We start from the raw sequence: 21542 nt of genomic DNA on the forward strand, positions 1-21542 counted from the left end.
CATCAGTGCTATAGATGATGGGCTAATTAAGGGCTGGTTCTCTGTATCACACTCTTTGTATACCTTTTTGTATGAGATCAGGGTAGAAGGGAGGGGTGGAAGGAAAGTATCAACGTACACACGGCCATGAGTAGAGCTTGGCTGAAAACAACAAAGCAATTGTACAGTCCTTATCTGGTCATATTTCAGACATGACTCAATGAACTGTTTTGCACAAGAGATGGCTAAGAGCAACTCTGACCAACTCAGGGACATTTCCTCCATCCTTCTCATAATTGCTGGGAGTTTAATCTGTCGAATACAAGCAAGGCTAACATTCCTGAGTTACTTAAGTGAAAACTGAGGTTTCATGAGGATGAACAAATGGCCGGTGATCATCCAACGAGTGTCAGAAGCAGGATTAAGTCCAGACATGTCTGAAACCAGAATCCCAGACTTTGCAGTTACAACACAAAGGAAAATGACAGAGAGCAAGTTTTTTAGTGTGAGAACAGGAAGAACTGTTAGAAAGAAAAGGCCTGTAAAGAGATATATTTGTCTGATCAACTGAGCCCCTTGGTATTTCACAAAGATACATCTGATTATTGGGCTGAGAATTAATACATTTCTAGCAAACAGGATCACATCATAAGATATGTTTTGAATAGATTCATTCTACCCTATGGTGCAAGGCAAAGGTGGAACATTTTATTTTCTGAGATCCTTTTTGAAAGGTGAAATATTGGAGGAGGGCATTTGATTCAGGATAAATATATTTGGCTTTTGTCAAATATATTGGCTTTATTTTACTTTTTAATATGTGGTGCTTACTTCATTTATTCTGTAGAGACTGCAGCTTTGCAGATATTTCCAAGGTATAAGTTGACAAAGTGATTCAGCATACAAAACAACAGATCATTATACAATAGGCCATTAAAGCTCAGGATTGTTTGGCTAATGCCAAAACGGAAGAAAAGAGTATGGCTGCATATGCTTCTCCAGCTGATTCTTACCAGCAAGAAAATGTCTTTGGTAGCAACTGTAAAGATATGCCGGTAATAAAGACAGAAATAGGGAGGAGGGGAGGGAGGCAAGAAAGGAGAAAGAAAAGAGTGAGAAAGAAGGAAGGAATGAGCAAAATAGAAAGGAATTGTGGGGAATTACAGCTCAACGGGAGCTAGATATAAGCACTACAAATCTGCAATGAAAGTCTCAGAAATGTGAATGCACAAATGCAGATACACACACTCCCAACATCAAATGCCTATCTGACCTCAGTACTTCGTTCTACTGGAAGACAGAACCTATTCATCACTTGATGGATAAGCCCAAATTTAAACTAGTCTGGAACCACTGAACAAAGAGGATGGGCTATGGTGTCATTCAAATGTGGATTTAGCTCTCAACTGCGCCACTTCACCAGGTGTGAGGTACTGGTGAAGTTATCTATATTCTCCCAGGCAGCATCCTCATTTTTAAAAGCCTTGCAGGTAAGTACACAAAAAACTGCATATATATGTACATATATTGCATATATATGTATATATATATTTATTCAATTAAGTAAGATTTTATACACAGACATATACATACAGATGTATGAAGTATCTGACACATCATGTTATCAGTGGTTTGATTAAATAGTCCGTACATATCATATCTTGGGATAACCAAGTTTACCCTCTGCTTTTTGTCCAGCTATCTCTCCCAGCATGTGACCACCCTAGTAATCAAGTTATATTTTTTTCTGACTGTTCCAGTAAGAAGAAGGGAAAATTTATCTAAACTAGCAAGGCATGAACAATCCAAAAAGCACTTAAATGTTTAATAAATATTGCCTTCTTGCACTTCTAAACATCTAAACAGTTTTTCCATGATTATCGTTGCATAAATTCTCAGTGACATAGAATGTTCATTGAAGTATTTTGTTAATCATTTGAAAAACTGAAAGCAATCTAAATGATCATCAGCAGGAAAGCTGTTTAGTAAAGTTATGTTGTATCCATATTACAGAGTAATGTCCAATTCTTAAGGGGAATGAGATAACTCAGTATGTTACTGAAATAGAAAAAAAATGTTCACAATAGACTACAAAGTTAAAAAAAGAATTATGAAGCACTATGAATGATTTGATATCATTTGTGTAAAAGAATATATACGAACTTTATAACGTGTGTATGTGAATGTATTACATTTTTTGCATTAGTTATGCTCTCTGAGGAGTGGTAATAATGGGCCACAATGAGAAAACAATTTTTTTGTCACAAAACAGAAACCTAAACTTAAACATTGCATGTTATATTAGTTTCCCATTGCTCCTGTACCACAAACTTAGTGACCTAGGAAAACACATACACATTTTCTTACAGCTCTAGAGAACAGAAGTCTGAAATGGGTCATTAGGCTAGAATCAAGATGTCAGTTGAGCTGCCTTCCTTCTCTAGAGAAGAATCCATTTCTTGCTTTGTCCAGTTTCCAGAAGCTGCCTGCTTTCCTTGGCTCATGGCCCCACATCACTCCAGTCTCTGCTTCTGTCATCACATGTCCTTTTCTCACTCAGACTCTTCTACCTCCCTCTTATTAAAAAAAGTCCATGTGATTACATTCTGCTCACACAGATAAACCAGGATAAGCTCTCCATGTCAAGATCCTTAATTTAATCATGCAAAGTCTCTTTTGCCACGTAAGACAGCATATTCATAGGTTAGGACGTCTTTGAGGGACCATTATTCTGCTTACCACTCATATCTTTCTATTTTGGTAAAGTCTGACGTCTTAATATTACTAAGTTAGCCACTCATTTGGTACTGCTTCTCTTCCCAAGCTGTGTATGGAAAGAAACACATTAGCAAAACAGTCTTCAAGGAATTGCTCACATCACACACACACAAAAGAAGATAAAATACAATTTCTATGCCATTTAAGAATGTATCATTTACTTGGGGGAGACAATATCAAGCACATCAAAAGATTTAACAATAGAACATAACATCCCCATCAATGAATCAAGATGGTTTAATTGAATATTTGGAAATGGTGACAAGAGCTTGGTAATAGAGACATAGTCAGAGGACTTAATCCAGTGATAGTTTCATGAATGGAAGACTGCATCAGGTTACATCAGCCAAGTTATATAGGTCATCTAAAACAGGAGAAATTAGAATAAAAGCACATAATCAAGGAAGAATTGATGGAAAACATAGGTAAACGTTGCAACTTGGTTGGGAAAAAGCAAGAGACAAGCTCAGAGTGATATAGAACTTGTGTCCTGTTGTGGGGGTGCTGAGTTAAATAAGCAAAGAATGAGACTCAAGGAGGTAAACTTGTGTATGAATGACCATTGTGCATGTTCAGCAGACAAGTGAAATAATGTGAGTTTTGTTCCTAATTTCTATGTAGAGTCCTCTTCCAATATCTGACACAGGAACAGTAGTATAAGGTATTTAATGCTAAGTTAGGTAAGTTGACTAGTTTTAAAAATTATTTTAAAAGATATTTTATTCAAAGTTAGAGAACTAAACAATCTTGCCTCTCTTGAGACAGGCAGTGGTAACCAAGAGGAAAAGAAAATGTCGGTGAAGAGGAGCCAGTTGGAGTTTAACTGATGTAAAGATCGCTTGCACCTCCTGGTGGCTAAAATGAAAATCCATCCTCAGTAGAAACAAATGGACCATCCTGACAAAAAATCATTAATAAGCAATGTGAAAAACAGATGTGTTTGATACTGTGTAGGAATATATTGTGGGTGGGGGATAAGAAAATAGGAGAAAGTCTACAGTTTTAGAGAACTCATAAAAGAGTTGACAATTGCTTAACTAAGGTGGCAGTGCTACAGTCTCAGAAAAACAATGAGCTTTGAGACGTTTTTAAGAGTAAAAATCAATAGGAACGTCTCAGCTCTACAAATGAGGAAACTGAGGTTTATCGAGATAAAAGAAAAAGCCCAAAGTCACCCAGCTTTAAAGTGAAGACTCAGGATTTAATCTCTAGCCCGTCTGTTTCCAAGACGCTGCTTTTACCCAGTACACAATTACAACTCCACAATATTGCCGAAAGGACTGAAACGTCCACGTTGACTCATGTGCTGTGTCAAGGCCAAGAGTTAAGAAAGAAAGAAGTCTTCAAACATGTATCAATACCTAAAGTATAAAACACAATTTTTACAAAAATATCATTTCCCAGAAGGCTTATACAGTGCCCATTTCTTTAAGATCTTTCTGTGTAAAAAGATAGATATTTATTTTCAGTTGTTTTTGAATGCAGAAGATTCCACGTGGTTCTGCATGGGCACATGCAGACAATTTTCCGTAAAGTAACATTTTCTGATAGCCCATTCTGGGCAGAAAATTATATGTGATGTCATTAGAATATATACACATATTGTAGCCAAGGCCCATGTTCCTATTCTGGAAGTTTAACATCAAAAAGAATGCGGAGGGGGAGGGTATAGCTCAGTGGCAGAGCGCGTGCTTAGCATGCACGAGGTCCTGGGTTCAACCCCCAGTCCCTCCATTAAAATAAATAAATAAATAAACCCAATTACCTTCCCGTCAAAAATTGAAAAATAAATTCAAAAGTAATTAAAAAATGAAGTGTACAATTTGATTTGAGAGAGAGAGAGTCCTTCCTGCACTGTGGGCTAAGGCCACAGTGTTGCTCTGTCTATGGTCTACACTGGGTCTCCTGTGAGTGAGGGTTCCTGGTGACCAGCAACAGAAACCATTAGGCTAGGTTAATAAAAGAAAATGTATTAAAAAAAAAAAAAAAAGAATGAGGGACTGTAGGGAAGCTGCTGTAAAAACACATGTCAGAAACACACACACACACACACACACACACACACACACACACACACACACACACACGGGAAATACCAGCTGTAGAGATCAGTCTAGAAATCTAGACAGATTCCTGCTGTCCGAATAGTAGCCCCTAGCTACATGTGGCTGTTGAGCCCTTGAAGTGTGTAGTCCAAATTGAAATGAGCCAAAAGTATAAAATATTCACCAGGTTTTGAAGACTTAGTGTGATAAAAACGTAAAATATCTCAATAATTTTCATATTCATTGTAAGCTGAAATGCCAATGTTTTAGATATATTGGGTTTAAAAAAGTGTAGTATTAGAATTAATTTCACCTGTTTCTTCTTACTTCTTACTGTGGCTACCAGAAAAATTATAATCACCCATATGAATCACATTTTTACAATCATGCTATACTTCAGTTGGACAGTGCTGTCTAGACATATCTGCTGGAGGCATTTTAGAGACTGCTGCATTGAGTAGAGTGACACCAGGTAGATGGGATGGGTCTGGATGTGACCAAGCTGGTTGTATAACTTTCTCTAAACATGGTCCCCTCTAGCCACTTTCAAATCTCTGAATTCAAACTTTGCTCTCCTAAAAAACTGTTACAAAAGATTATTTGTCTACAAGTCAGTACTTTCTCATTGCTATTACTTGTTTATTTTCCGTAAAGCTCTAATGTCAACTTCAAAGGTTATGATTCAGCTGTCAGCTCTGCATTCACCTCAGGTGACATTTTTTTCATTGTGTGGTATTTTAATAGGGAAATGAATGTGCTGAGACATACTATTAAACATCTAGATCATTGCCAAAAACATCACAAAGCACCACTATGGTATTTTGCCTTGGTCTAAGGTATTGGAAAATTCTAAGATCATAATTCTTGACCTCAAGGGGCTCATCTGAAGAGAAAAGACCAAAATAAATATAAAAGGTTAAAATATAGAGTATTTTACACCTTATGACAAACGAAAAATTCACAGTGTGGTATAGGAATTAGGATTGATGAGATGCCTGGAAATTCACAAGATTTAATTGGAAGGATTATGAATCAAAGAACAAGCAGGGACGCAGGAAAGTATCATTGAGTTCACTTCCTTTCCACTTACTGTGAGTTCTTCAGTGAAAGACTTAACCTTCTTGGGGATTGATTTCCTTACCATCTTCTGTAACCCAGCACAGTGTTTGACATTCTGTAAGTTTTGTTGAACTAACACATGAATATGCCTAGAAAATGGAGGCACTAGTGCATATTGAATAAAAGTTTTGTGGGTATTAAATTCAATGCCTTTGCACACTTTTAGACCACATTAAATATGCTAGCTGTTTATTCAGCTGGTAGTAATGAACACCTATTGAGTGCCAAGCACAATTCTAGGCTATGCCTATTATCTGAGTTCTGAAGAAAAGATAGCGCTTAGGCAAACAATGAAGGAATAGTGTTCCAGGTTGAGAGAAAAGGTTGGAAAGACACAGAGAGATGCATCCTTTCTTACTCTCATATCCTAACTGATCTCCTTGCTTCCAACCCTAAACGCCTGAGAACATCCTTTGTACATCTAGCGTGTGCCTTTGGTGCCCCCATGTAATAGCCCTTCAGCTACCACTGGTTTCAGTTGCAGCTCTCGTGGGTGCTTCTGTGGGAGCTCATCCTTACCTTGTGATGGCACAGTTCCTCCAGCACACTCACTGCTCCCTCCTCCCTGCTCTCTGCTGAAGTGCCTTCTCTGATGCCGTAAGAGCCCAGTAGGTACTCGTGCAAATGCATCCAGAAATACAAAAAGGTTAAAAGCCCAGGGGAAGTCCCTTGACCAATGGGGAACCTGAACCAGTAAATAAATTCTTCAGCTTCCTGTCCTTTGAGCAGACAATTCAAGGTCAATTCTGCACACTTCTCAGAAGTTTCAGTAGAATTAAGCCCTTGTTACCTATGGCACCAACCTTAGTAAAACTCTCTCATTTTACCCTTTCTCCTTTCTTGTTGCTCTCTCCCTGCTGCCTTCCACCTGCTTCCTGAGGTCACTGCCCAGATAAACTACTCTTACCAAGCCCAAGTCTCAGGCATTGCTTTGGGGGAAACCTAAGAGGGCATTGCTAAAACACCACTGTTAGGTTCTCATCCTAAAGCACGGTTCTGATCACCCTTCAGGTCCCAGCTGAAATATCACTCCTTCAATGAAGCTTTCATAATCTGCAGTCTTCCAGACTTCACAGTTCATTCTCCCTGCTCCCTCATGCTTCTAGCTTAACACTGGTCATAATCTGCATTGCAGTGGATGGAACTCCTTCATTTTAATTGCGTGCTTCCCTCAAGAGATGGTAAGCTCTTGGTCAAGGACTGTGTTATATTCATATTTGCAACCCCATCAACAATGAGTACAGAACTTTGAACATTGTAGATGCTCAACACCCGTTGACTTAGTTTATAAACACAATCTCTCATGATACCAGCATCCTGAGATGGGCCAGTCTCAGAAATGCAGGGTGGCAGAATCCCAGAATGAATAGGTTAGAGTCATGGAGAAAAACAGATTTAATTATCATAATAAGTGACACAGATTTAATGAGGCAGAAAAGAAATGATTTCTTTCAAGAAGAGATCACTATGCTTGGAGGGGAAGAAATTGCTCATATGGCCTTTTAGGTAATCAGGAATCTGAGACTCTGAAAAGGACAAAACGTTTCAGAAAGATACTGCCTTCAAGAAAAAGGGGGGTTATTTACTTCTCTGAAGTAAGAAGGGATGGAATAGAGAGGAAGACGTAGAGAAGATGAGGAGGGTTGTAGTGGAGATAAGGAAGGCTGGTGGAACACTGTGCAGGGTGAATGTGGCAGGATCTGTATGACCTCCTGGATGTTTTGGCAAAACTTATTTTAAAATATCTAAAATCTTTGTTGTGGAAATTGGTAATAGGGTGAATGTCTTTGTTTGGCATGTCTGTGTGGAACATAGCCTTTGAGTTTTTTATCCTCCTGCTTTGTGCTCTAGATTTTAATATATGTATGTATCCTTTGTACACAGCTGATTCTCACTATTCACAGATTCTACATTTGCAGATTCACCTATTCCCTAAAATTTGTTCGTAAGCTCTAATCAATACTTGAGCTTTCATAGTCACTCACAGACACGTCCAGAGCAGCAATCAACCAACATGCACGTGCTCAGCTGGGGCAGAACAAGGTGAGCCTCTGCCCTCTCGTTTTAGCCCTCCAACTGTAAACGAGTGTCCGCTTCATGGTCTATTTAGTGCCACCATTTTATTCCTTTTTTGCGTTTTTGCGCTTCCGGTTGGTGATTTTGCTGTTTAGAGTGACCCCCAACATAATGCTTAAGTACTATCTCATATGTGAGAAGGCCTCACAGAGAAAATACGTGTGCTAGAAAAGCATTATTCAGGCATGAGTTAGAGTGATATACTGGCCATGACTTCAGTGGTAACAAATCAGCAAAATATATTAAATTGGGTGTCCTTAAACAGAAGCACACATCAAACAAGGTACAAATTGATCGTTGATGAAAATGTTGTGATTAGAGGCTCACAAAAACCTAACTTTGTATTTCTCCTAGGAGCAATGGTTTGGTATTCACTAATCCAGTGTGTGTGTGTGTGTACACTTTGGTACAGACATAAGGGCTTGAGGAGTTTCTTTCTCTTGAGTTTGTACTCAAGAATAGAACTGTCAGCTTATAAAGTGTGTGAAAATTTGACTTTATAACATAATGCCAAAGTGAATTTCAAAGTGGTTATAGCAATTCATTTGCTCATAGCAATTTATCTAGCTCTAATTTTAAAATACATTCTTCAAAATGTTAGGGTTTTTTTGTTTTTGTTTTTGTTTTTGTTTTTACTTTCAAACAAATGTACTTTCCCATTTATTCAAAATTTCTGGCTATGTCACTAAGAAATGTGAAGAAGTTTATAATACTGCCTTTGTAAATTCAGAATGTTAAAGCATTTTTCTACACAATACAAAAATATAAAATTATAATTAGAGAGAAAAATCAGAGAACATTTAGAACCTAGTGTTCCACAGAAAAATGTCAGAAGCTCACAAATTAAATGCAAAATTTGCATTCATATGTGCATGATTCTAATTGTATGTAGCTTTCTTTATATTCTCAAATAGTTTTGTGACACACAAAATGTTAAGAATCATGGCTAAAGAATAAACTGAATAATTATTATACCAGAATTCCAGAATAAGGTATTTGAAAAGAAAAAATAGCCCCGAACTTCCTAGACATTACAGCAAAGAAAGACGAATGATATACTGTTATATAGTTTTCACAGGACAAAAGGAAACATACCAGTTTTCATGTTAATATTTATGCCTTGCTCTGGTTATCGTTTAGAAATCACATGAGTTTTTTAATGGCTCATACTGAAACTGAGCTTTGAGGGAGAGAGTACATTTTTAAAATCAGCTATTGATAATGCACCAAGTAAAACTCCTGAGTCAGTAAAGTGGAAAATTATCTATAAAAAGAAGAGACGCTGGAGTGAGCAAGACACAGAAATTATAAAGTATTTCTAGCTAAGGATAGAGTGTGAACAAGAAAAGAATTAACACATAGCACATCTGAGAATTTTCTCTTCCAGTGTCAGCAATAAGCAACTGGTAAAGGAGGGCCTTATTCAGTAGGAACTGTATGCTTTGCTAGGAAAAACAGTCGCATTTGACCACCCTGCGAGAAGCTTATAAAACTCTTCCAAGCTAGTAAAGGAAAAGACCCAGACAATTAAAACAGGAAGCACCAGCTGGGGAAGATCTCCACTGGTGTTCTTGAGAACACGGGCCACATAATGAACAGCAGAAGAATGGATGTGGGGAACCTCCCAGGAACCCTTCTCGGGAAGGAATGAGCAGGTGGCCCTCGTCAGAAGTTTTTGTGGGTCTGTGCTCACGAAAACTCATCAAACCACTGAGAGGCTAGTTTTCCTTAAAGTACAAATGAAATTAAAAATGAAAGACTGGTTTTGTGCCTTTACCAACAGGATAGTGGGCACTTCCTCTAAAATTTAGATTTTTTTTTGACGAGGGTCTCGGATGTTTGGGATGTACGGCTTAAAATTTTATACGGGAGCTTTTTCATCCCTTTACATTTATGATTTCTTATTTTAAATTAATGATACAATTCAAAAGAATCCCTAGTTGTGTGTGTGCGTGCGTGTGTGCCTGTGCGTGCGTGTGTGTGTGTTTTGGGAGCAAACAACAAAGAATGTCCATCCATAGTCAAGCTTGGTAGATATAACATGATCATTTCTTCACTGAGGGAGACAGGGGTGGAGAATTTCATTGTACCCTTTTACACTCATAATGATTCATAATATGATATCCAATCACAATTCTTCCTCTCAGAGGCTGGCTTCTGGTTTCTGGCTTCTTTTACTCTCTAAACACAGGTATTGCAATGAAGCAAGCATGAAATGAAGAATACTGACATGTGAGGACTTCAGAACATTACATCCTCTTTTGCCCCCTTTTCTCTTTTTTACAATTTATATAAATTATCTTAGGAAACAAATGTTCCAAACATTTGTTGAGCTCTGCTCTCTAGTGACAATTTTTATAAGATTGTCATGTGACAAATGACCGAAAGGCTGTGTCACCAAGCAAGATATTCCAAGGGTGCTTGGCCCACTAAAACATATTTATTAGATAATCGTCAAGGACCCTCTGGTTCCATGAATCCAAGACTTAGAACTAGAAAAGGAGAGAAAATACATAATTTTTTAAAGATTTATTTGGTACATAAATTATGGTAGATGATTTACCATCTGTCACCAATCAACTTAATAATAATGCTGTCACAGTCTCATGTATGAGTATGTCAATTTACCAAATATTATTAGCTTGAACCCAAGAGTGTGATCAAACAGAGGTTCTGTGATATGTATCAGATCATGATCTCATGGTAGGAAATAATTTCCCAAAATTACAGAGAAAATTTGATAAAGTAGGATACACTATTATTGAAACATTGCACACATCAAGACCCCATGAAAAGGGCATCAGCAGGAAGGCCAGAGTAAGGGAATTCAAAAATCTGCTCCCCTATAAAAGCAGTGAGAACACAGGTAAAAACTATCAAAATCTACTCTGTCAGGACTCTGGAAATTAACCAAAGACTTGCAATAATCTAGGGAGCATTTATTCAACAGAAATGGCTGAGTCTTGGGAAGAATAGCCAGTCCTGTGATATTCCAACTTGCCCTATTCCAATACCCCATTCCCCAGTTTCAGAGAAGCCTTTAAAAAACAGTAGCCTCTCAATCATGGGGAAAACCAGCAGCTCAGCCATCACTAGAATGGGCAGAACAGATCTGAACCTCCCCAGCAGCACCACTCTCGGAGACTTGTCATTATTTGACCTGTCTTGCGGTTCTCTGGAAACCCCCACTCACAGAACTCGTCTTTGTATTTCTTCACCCAGAGCTCATTCAGTACAAGCAGCCTGTTCCCTGGAGGTCTTTGTCAAGCTGTTTACCACTGAAGCTGTGTTGCATGCCCAGTGCTCATGTCCTAAGAAGGCTATGGCTCTCACTTCCAAAAGGCTTTACAAACACAGGAAGTAAAGGCTCAGCCTGAGCATTGAAGGCACGTCCCAACGTGCACACAGAGCCTCTTGGCAAAGGCCGGGACACTTACTAGTTCTAGGCATTTAGAGAAATCTCTGTCTAGTCATTAGCAGATCACTAAGTTAACCAAGCAGAGGCTTTACTGTCCATGTGTGACAAAGAATAAAGACTTTACAATATTGGTTCAGAAAAGTCACTAAACAAATGCAGTGACAATAGCAATAATAAATAGCAATGACAGCAAGCCCTTAGGAGGAGTAAACCTACTTCCAGAGCTGCAACATTATATTAGGTAAAGTGTCCAGTTTTTAACAAAAAATCATTAACACATACCTAGAAAAAGTATGGCCTGTACACAGCAGAAATTATTGCCGAGGAAGCCCAAATGCTGAACTTACTAGAAAAAGATTTTTATATCAGCTATTTTAAATATATTCAAATAAATAAAGGAAATCATTTCCAAAGAAATAAAGGTATAAATAAGAATTGCATCTCACCAAATAGATAATATCAAAAAAGGAGACCAAAACTGTAGGGAAAAAAAAAAGCAGAAACTATGAATTGTAAAATACAATAAGTGTAATAAAAAAATTCATCAGTGGGGCTCAACCTCAGATTTGAGCTGGCAGAATAAAGATTCACAGAACTGAAAGATCGGTTAATTGAGACTATCCAGTCTGAGGAACAGAAAGAAAAAAAGAATGAAGAAAAGTTAACAGAATCTCCTACCTGTGGAACACCAGCAAGCGTGCCACCAGATGCATGATGTGAGTCCCAGAAGGAGAGAGTGAGAAAAGGGCAGAAACAATTTTGGAGAAATAATAGTCAAGAAAATGTTAATCTATACATCCAAGAAGCTCAACAAACTTCAAATAGGACAAACTAAAAGAGATTCAAACCTAGACACGTTACTATCAAACAGAAGACAAAGCCAAATGGAGAATATTGAAATCAGTGAGAGGAAAGACACTCATCACATTCATGTGATCCTCAGTAGGATGGATGCCTCTGTCCTGCAACTGCAAGAAACTGAATTCTGCCTGCAATCACATAAGCTTGAAAGGGAAACTTTACCATCAGAAAGGGATGCAGTTCAGCTGACACCTTGATTTCAGTCTTGTGAGGCCCTAAGCAGAGGATACAGCTATCCCATGCCCAGACTCCCAACTCCGAAACTGTGAGATAATAAGTTTACATTGTTTTGAGCTGCTATGCTTGTGGTAATTTGATATCAGCATTAGAAAATGAATACAAGTGTGGAAGTTTGAGATGGAAGAGGAAGAGAGTGATGTTAGGAAGAAATGCCTAGAGAGGGAGTGTTGGATTCGGGGTATTGATACTACACTGTTTCTTAACTTTGGTGATTGCTGCATTGGTATTCATTTTATAACTATGAGTTAAACACATCTGTTAAGTATATTTTGTGTACTTGATGTATGTCATATGTCTTAATTTAAAAAAAGATTTTTAAACTACTTTTAAAATACATTAACTCAAAGCTATGAAAACGAGTCAGCAATTTCAGAAGCAACTAACCAGGAAGCTTGTTTGCTAAATTAAGTAGAAACATGTAACAGGTTGAAATTGACACTTTATCTAAGAGAAATGTAAGAATATATACACCTCACCACCATCCACAAAAAAAGAAAAAGAAAAAAAGAAAAGAAGACAGATAAAAATGAAATTCTAAAAAAGGAAAAGGGAAAGGGAAAAAATGTGACCATTAAGGTGATTGCCCAAATAAAGCCAATCCCCTCTCAGCAACTGGCAGAGATTTTCAAACACTGATTTTATCACACAGTGGCATTCATTCAAAATGACGGCACTTTTTGAAATACATGTTGGGGCAGAAGATTTTTATCTCAGCAACAAAAAAAGATTCTAGCTTAATGTCCATGTTATGACAATATGTTAAATCTAGACTAGTTGAACCACCAAAATAAATGGAACAGTAGGTGGGAACCTCCTTCCTAGTTCTGCTTCTATCTGTGCATGGATTCACCCCCAGCTTCCCCTCACATCTCATTTACAGAAACAGTGATCTCTCTCCTGCTCCATACCACCACTTCAAAATCACACTTTAGTGGTTGAGAATCCAAGTTTGGGTTAATTGAACAAACATTTCCTGAGCACTTACTATGTACTGGGCACCATGCTCTGTAGGAAGTTCAAAGATGAAATAGATAAATCTCGTTCCCTGAAATGTTGCTATTTCAGAAGATAAGTGAAGCACATTGACAGATACTTTCATTATTTATGTGAGAGACTGGAGATACTTATTGACTTACTAACTCAGTCTTTGCTTCTATCACTGATCTGATATGTGAACAGGGAAGATTTTAGAAACAGAATGAATTAACATTTGTTGACACCTACTCATGTCCCAGAGTGTTTTAGTATTATGTCATTCAGTTCCAAGGAATCTAAATTAGACCTGTATTCTTAGAACTTTGTAGTTGTCTTCTCAGTGATTTTTTGTTTCCCTCAGATCATGTCCCTCTTCATGAATCCCCTAACCTTAACAAAGGTTCCTGTTAAAGTGTTGTCAGAAAGTAAGGACTTAAGGGATCACCACTAAGCTAAGGATTTGTGCATATTCATAGAAAATGATGAAAGCCTAAAAGACGTTTTGAGTAAATAAAATATTGTAACAGTTGTTTGACACAGAGTTGATGTTTTTGAGCTCTACAATTCAATAAATTATTACATAGGAACTGTGCTGGTGGCCTATATGCATTTGGAGTGTTTGTTTTGCTCAATGATAAAATCAGCTAATTCTGTGTTTATGAACTGATACCATTCCTTTCTGTCCTGACTTCTTTCTCCTCTTCCCTCATCCCTGGCCAACACTTCCAAGAGACAGGGAACAGACACTGCGAGGCCACTAAGGGTCACCTTGGGATTGGCACAGCATCACTTTACTGTGACAGAGTCACTTCGCTGAAGAGCAAGTGAGGGAAGAGTTATTACTGCAGCCATTGTAGGAAAATCCAGTCAGCTACATAGGCATCCACACTTAAAAACCCCCCAGTCACTTTTGCTTCTGAAATTACTCACTGCCTGACGTTTCTGCTCAAGTCTTCAACCATGTTGTTCAGCCCTCATCTCCCTTTCATTTTTCCTTTCCTTCTCTATTCTACCTCCTCCAGTTTTAAAAGTCTTGCAGCTTTCTTGGACAGGTTTGTTTTACTGATTGATTGATTAATGAATTTATAACATTAGCTCCATCGTTGAATCATTTCTCCCACTCCAAAAAGGCCTTCTCTTTATAATCACCTCTATTAAATTATGTTATTTAAAAAAAAAGGCAAAATCTTTTGGGAGAAATTCTTCACACCTATTAAAATAGTAATTTTTACCCTCACCTTACTTGACTCTTAAAGTACCCACAAAGGCAAAATGTAATTTTTGCACTTTTTTGGTTTTTATACTTTGTTTTTGATTAAAATGTCTTATTTATTTAATATTATCTACCTTAAAGTATTAAGAACACAGGGTTTGATTCCTGAGAATTCAAATCCAATTCTAAATTTTTTTTCCCCTTTTTCTCTCATCCATCCCTAAGCTTAATTTTACTCAAAATTTCTTCGCATATAAGTAAAAGCTAGATTCTGCAGGAAGACCAGGCAGGCATGAAGTTTGTATATTTGGGGCAAAGCTGTTTGTTATCAGCTTCTGCTGCTTTCAATCTATAACACAGTTAAGAATGGGGCAATTATGCATAGTAAGTTTTTCTTTCAAAGCTAAAACACAAAAGAAGTCCTTGTCAAGAATTATTAATGTCTTAAGTAAAGTTCATCATAGCCAGAGCCATTCAAAGGAATAAATCTACCCAAAATAGGAAAGTGTGTGTGTACTTGCGTAGAAATAGTGGGGGAGGTGAGGGACAGAGGAAGGTGAAGGATTTATTTTTTTTACAAGGTAGAGAAAAAAATTGGTATTTCATAGGATGAAAGAAAACACAACCCCAATAATAAATAAATCCTCTTTTAAGAAAATAAGCTTATGTAAAAAGGAAAACTAGAGGTCAAAAATGAAAACCCAAGTCTAATTCAGAGAAGAATGCCATGGAATGTTACAGAAAGTGCACTGGGCTTGGATCAGGGCTTGGAATTTAATGGAGCAGTAGCAGGCGGGCAGAGCAAAGGAAAGCTATTTGACCAGAACCGCTATTCATAAAAGGAGACGCAAACAGCTAATTATTTGTGTGTCATATGCATAGAGGTTATACAATGACCATATCTCCAAAATAATTTATATACTGTTTGGTGTTCAGTTTGTCCTTTGGTTTTGGCATGGAAAATGCCTTATGTGTTAAATGTAAATAGTCAGAACACAGCACAGTTGTCTCACAATGACTTGGCTTTTCCTTTCTTTCATTTTTTAATGAGGCAGTGTCTAAAAATGTCAAAAGGAGGCCAGACCATTTTGGAATTCTGAGGTGCCTTGGTGCCACTTATTGGCTGTGTACACTTGGGAAACATGCTCAGTTTCTCTGCAGCCCAGTTTTATCCTAAGGAAATGAAAATAATAATGCCTGCCTTGCCTAAGTCCTTAGGTTGTTGTGAGATCCTGTATGTAAATCACAGAGCACATCAGAGAGGTAAGGGGACCCTTCTCATTCTTCACTGCTGTAAAATCTGACTGTTACAGAGAACTACAATCAACTTTGAAGGGTAATTTTCAAATAATCCAAGTTGTTTGCTCAGGAAATTTTGAAGCTAGAGGGTCAGGACTGAGTTTTCTATCATTGTGAGAGAGACTCACATTTCACACAACCTTGGCCTCAAAGTCACCACCAGATTCAATGCTGATCATGGCTCTCCGGGTACCTCTTTCCAACAGGCCCTTTAAGGAAGTTTTCATAGAAATTTGATTTCTACCTGATTAATCTTATTTCCCAAGTGACATTGAAATAAAATTAAAGATACATTCCACTAAGGGGGAGAAATGCCCTTGGACTTAAAAAAACACGCATGCATGTGTGTAAGCACACATACAGACACTTAAATTACATAAGCATAAAATGTTCATAAAAATAACAAGATTTATTAACTGACACACGAAATTTTTTAAAAGGGATATTTGAGATTGGGTCCCCAAGGAAGTAGACTTCTAGGGGCAGATTAGCTTGCAAGAGTATTTGGAAATACTTTTGGCATTAACAGCTCTAGAAAAGTGCAGGAATCAGGATTGAGCTGAAGGAGGAGTTGACTTTGATGAACACGTAGTAAAAACTTCAGCAGATCCTATGGGGAGCTCTGCAGTTGGCATAGCCCTTCAGTGTTGTCTCTAGTTATGGCAAGGAGACAGGCCTTTTATACCCGTGTAGGGACTTGTCCCAGGCTATCCCTGGGGAGGAGGGTAACGCTGAGTGAGGTGGCTCTCTTTAGCTGAAGATAAGTCCCAGAGAGGGACTCAGAGATATTCATCACAAACACTCCCAGGAACTGGAGAGTTCAGTTCTTCAGCCCTGGAGTATGATCTGGGTGAATAACACTGAGTCCACTCTAACCCATGCTTTGTGCCTTACAATTCCACATGCATCGGAGAATCAGTTCTGGGAGCAGTCCCTCTGTTCCTGGAGGAAGCTTACAAGAAGCTGGTTGATGAGATGAACTATAGGCACCAACAATGGAGTGAGTATCGCAGCCTGATATTCCTCATATTCCTCCTTCACCAGCCATTCAAGATTCCCTTCACCCTCGACCTATAACCCTGTTAGCCTCAAAGGCTTACCTGGTAGAGGGACCCAGACCCTCATTCCCGAAGAGCTACCATGTCTTTTTCAAGCTTTAGCCATTGAACTTGTCCATTTACTATCAAAACTGGGTAAGGAAATACCAAGAGGTACCCAACTGGTCACCTGAATCCATAGAAAAGCATGGATCGCCACAGAAAAGCATCCTTACCTCCTCTAGACAGTCACAATCATTTTCCAAGCTGATGACTTCTTTCCTTGCATGCTATTCTCATGGCACAAGAAGATTAAAGGGACTGAACAATTGTCAAATCTTGAGCTTTAATGGGATTCTTGCTGTGTTCCCTGGTAGAAGCTCTTTTCCTCTGGTAACAAGGGCCTAGAGTTGTCAGAAAAAGAAACACAAATTCTCTAAATGGATCGCTGGTGTGACTATTAAATAGGCTACCCTTACCATCACTGCTTGGTTCTAGGACCAATATGTTCTGTATTTCAGGGACATAGCACCGTATATGGTTCTTGACTGAAGGTATACACAGTATATATATTATCAGTAAGACTGAGACTCTTTCACATGCTAAATTAAAGGTAATTATTTACCAATGAGCCTTTAAACAAAGGTGTCCTCTCCAAGCCTCAGATATTTGTTCAGGAGGCTGTACTACTACTAAAATGACAGGTGGCTCCTGGGAGATGTGGTTTGTGATAGGACCAAGGGCTCCTATGAGGACAGGCTAATCCTGGAACTGTTCTGCTGTGAGGTAGGTCATTTATCCTGATGTTACCTTATATGGACTCACATGCCCACGGATCAAATACTCTGCAGGCTCCTCAGTTATGGTGCTTGCTGAGCCATACTGGCCGAAGAGGCAAACTCATATCCCAAAGGGAGTGGATATCAGTCAATATGAACGGCAGCCTTTCTCAGAGTGGAAGGGGCCCTATGTAGTCCATTTGCCATCGGGGGGGCTGGTTGGTCTCCTCAAAGGATGATACCATATTGAGGGCTCAGAGTTGGTTTCTGTTGTTAGCAGACTGGAATTTGGTAAAGGCGATTGCTAGATCAGCCATGGTAAATGAGAATCCACGCAGTTTGGCTGAGGCACAGCCTTCATCCCTACTACCAAGCATGCTCTGTTCACGAGCCCAGCGTGCCAAATGGAATGACTGGCGTCCACTGGCTGAGTCACTGGGTCTGCTTGGTTGTTTAGTGTCTTTCCTACGTTGGACATTCTCCAATCGGCATTAATAAGCATTAGAACGCCCATCACACTTCATGACCACTCCCAATCGATTGTCCAAACGCCTCTTCCCCAGAACTTTTTGTCCCCAATCTTCTACTCTTTCTTCTTCCAATCTTCTTTCTTTCTTCTGATTAACCACCCAAGCTGTTTTCTACTGCTCATATTATCATTACCTCGGGCTACTTCTCTTTCCTCGCAAAGTAGATGTCTAGGTGCGCTGCCTTAAGTTCCGGCCATTGAGATGACTTTCCCTTACAGTGTCTTTCAGTGCCGGTCCTGAGTGGGCTGTAGTCTACCTTAGTCCAATTGTGGTTTGTATCTGTACTGAGCTGACCCACTCATGACCTAAACTTGGTTTACTCCCTTCTCGGCCCCGCATGTGTCTGCAGGTGTGAGCTGAAGGCGAGGGCTCACACAAGAGTGGTCGGTAACGTGGGGGTCTGGGTCTGGGCCACCTGCCAGTGAGCCCCACTTGGGACTTCTGGCCCTGTTCTTGTCTGAGTCCAGCTGCACCCCTGTCTCCTTACAACAGGTGACTGCTGGCCAGGCCCACATTATGATGTGGGGAGTTAGCCTCAACTCTGCTCGTGGTGAACACTGCTGGTGGTGTGGCCACCGGACGCCCCAGGGTCAGGCATTATCTCTTTTATCAGGGCCCAGGAGCACAATGGAAGGTGTTTCTCAGAAAGTTAATAATAATGCTTTGATACAGATGGCATGGTCTTATTCTACAACACTAGTGCTTTACTGTACGATGAAGGGTTATCTGGCACCTGGGGTGTATTTTTCGGCCTTTAGACCTTCTGTAAGCGTCCGTAAACAAAATGAAAAGACAAATTTGACACCTGTTAAATGTATATTCTTGACCTCATGAAGATGGAGGGATAGATCTTGGAATACTCATCGGTATAACTAACACTTAGCAAGACTTACAGGAGTATGAGCCGAAAGAAACAAGAGTTTCAGTGGCCCTTTTCCCCTAATCACTCTGATCACCTAAAAGGAAATGTTTGCAAAGTATCATCAGTAAGACTAAGACTCTTTCACCAGCTAAATTAGAGGTAATCATTTACCAATGAGCCTTTAAACAAAGCAGGTACAAACACAGGAATCAATCAATTGATTCTGTTCAACAAGAGAAAAGGTGAAAGACAATGAGAATCAGGTCAAAATCAGAACTGGGGCGGATGTTACCCACGACTTCTATTTCTTCTTTCTTCTTTCTAAGGGCATAAAAACATACAATTTCTTCATTGTCTGTGTGAACGGATCGTTTACTTTGCATCTCACGCAGAATAAGGAGAGCCTTTCTATCCTGTTTACTTTAAAATGAAGCATTCCTGACCCCTCTGAGTGATGGCGTTGTCTTCTAGTAGGAAAGTACAGCCTATCCAGAAAAATCATAAAACAGCAGAAGCCTAAATGAACCCTCGGAGGAAAAGTGGGGCATTATTTAAACAGGAATTACACTTGGTATTGTACTATAGAACCTAAGACTGAGGAGCAAAACATTTAAGGGGAAGGGATTTTCCTGTTCTTAAAGAAACATGTATGTTATTAGAGAAGTCTGAGCCCTGCAGACTTCAGGAAAAAGACTCCGTGAGAGATGAAATCATCTGTATTATATTATGAGCAGTCAGGCCAGTTGAAAAGGGACATTGAGTTTGCAATGTGGTAGATATTAGCAAACACTTAAGAGAAACCACAAAAAACCTCGTGCATTGGCCTGGAGTAAGCCTTCAACATCTGCTCAGGCCCTTCAGAGTCTACACTGCTGAGAACATGTCAGTTGGTTGGTCATTCCTCTGAACTTGAAGCCAGATGAGCAAATCCAAGCCATTTTATGGTACAATCATTCAAATCATTCCAGTATGTTACAAGACTTTTTTGCCTTTGCCTTGAGCTTCAAAAAGAATTAGGCGGCATTTGTAACACTTCACACATTCCAAGGAAACGATTGGATCCAATTGTGAAAGTTTTCAAGTTCAGATGAATTTTTAATGTATAATTTATGCTGAACAACCAACTTAATACTTTGCTATAGAGTCATGGTGCTAAAGTATAGCAAGGCAGTTACTGCTATGTTTATTATTTTATCACATGTGCAATTTATTTATATTTATTACTTTTATTTAATAAATACTTATTTTGAATTGGTGCTAATCCTTTGACAGTCTCATTGTAGGCGTCATCCTAAAGGAGTAGATTCACCAGTCAAGTTTAAGATCTGCAGAAAGTCATGTAGAGATGACCACACAATGAGAGGAATTCCACACATCAATATTTTCAACAAATGCTTTTAAAAAATATATATTTTTACATTTATGAAGCTGAAAATAATGGAGCTGCTATTTGGGTTATTTCACTGCAGTGACATACATTTTTCTTGCTATCTTTGAAGTATCTCAAAATATATAATCTTTGTTTGAGAATCTTTATGAGTATTTTGATAAATGTTGGGCTGGAAGTGGATAGCATCCTTTCACTGCAGAATTAATCTCATTCTCAGAAGCAAATTATTTTACGGCAGCCCTAAAATAGTTAAGGTGTATCTAATGGCTTCAGTGTTTCACAGTTAGGTTGGAGTTTCTCCAGTGTTTTTCCTGTTAGATTACTGCTGCCTGGAAGAAGTGGGAGTGGAGGAGAGAGAGAGAAGATGGGGAAAAAGGACTCTGCAGAAATTTTTAGTTGATTCACAAAATGCTCTTTTGTGTTTTTCCTGATATTCTGAGATGTTGAGTCTAATTCTTCTCCTTTCAGAGTTAGGATAGAAACAACAACAATGTTTGGACCTGTTCCTAAGTGCCAGGAGGTATGCTTAATCCCTCATTTGCATTTTTGTTTTTAATACCCACAACACCACCTTGGAACCTGGGCTGCTATTATTTTTTTTCTATTTCCTTGTTGAGGAAACTGAGAATCACAGAAATCAATTAAAATCTTGAGCTCATACTCCAAGGTATCTGAAAGATCCAAAGCTTAAAAAGTCTAGTCAACTCCAAATATTCTTGAATAAACAACTAAAAAGAAGCAAGTTTATATTATGATTTTTGATCATATTGAAATCCACATCCTGGGAGTCAGGACACTAGATCCCAACTGTACATCCTCTAAAGAGTTAATTGGGTTAACTCTCACGTAATTGCTTTTCTTTTCCTGGACAAGATTTTCTAAAAAGAAAAGAGAATGTGAAGGTAGGTCTTACTCATTTGAGTTTTGGAGTTGACAAAACC

The 21542-nt window shown here is 38.7% G+C and overlaps 1 protein-coding gene across 2 annotated transcripts in view; it reads right to left on the reverse strand.

Annotated features, from left to right (window-relative positions):
• LOC116659869 overlaps positions 1-21542 on the reverse strand; it is a 422086-nt gene that overhangs the window by 116041 nt on the left and 284503 nt on the right. For both annotated transcript variants that reach the window (XR_004315229.1, XR_004315230.1), the window contains exon 9: positions 17277-17444. The gene's annotated coding sequence lies outside the window, so the exon portion shown is untranslated. The remainder of the gene's footprint in view (positions 1-17276; positions 17445-21542) is intronic.

Source organism: Camelus ferus, chromosome 25, assembly GCF_009834535.1.
Source record: "Camelus ferus isolate YT-003-E chromosome 25, BCGSAC_Cfer_1.0, whole genome shotgun sequence".
Taxonomy (NCBI): Eukaryota; Metazoa; Chordata; class Mammalia; order Artiodactyla; family Camelidae; genus Camelus; species Camelus ferus.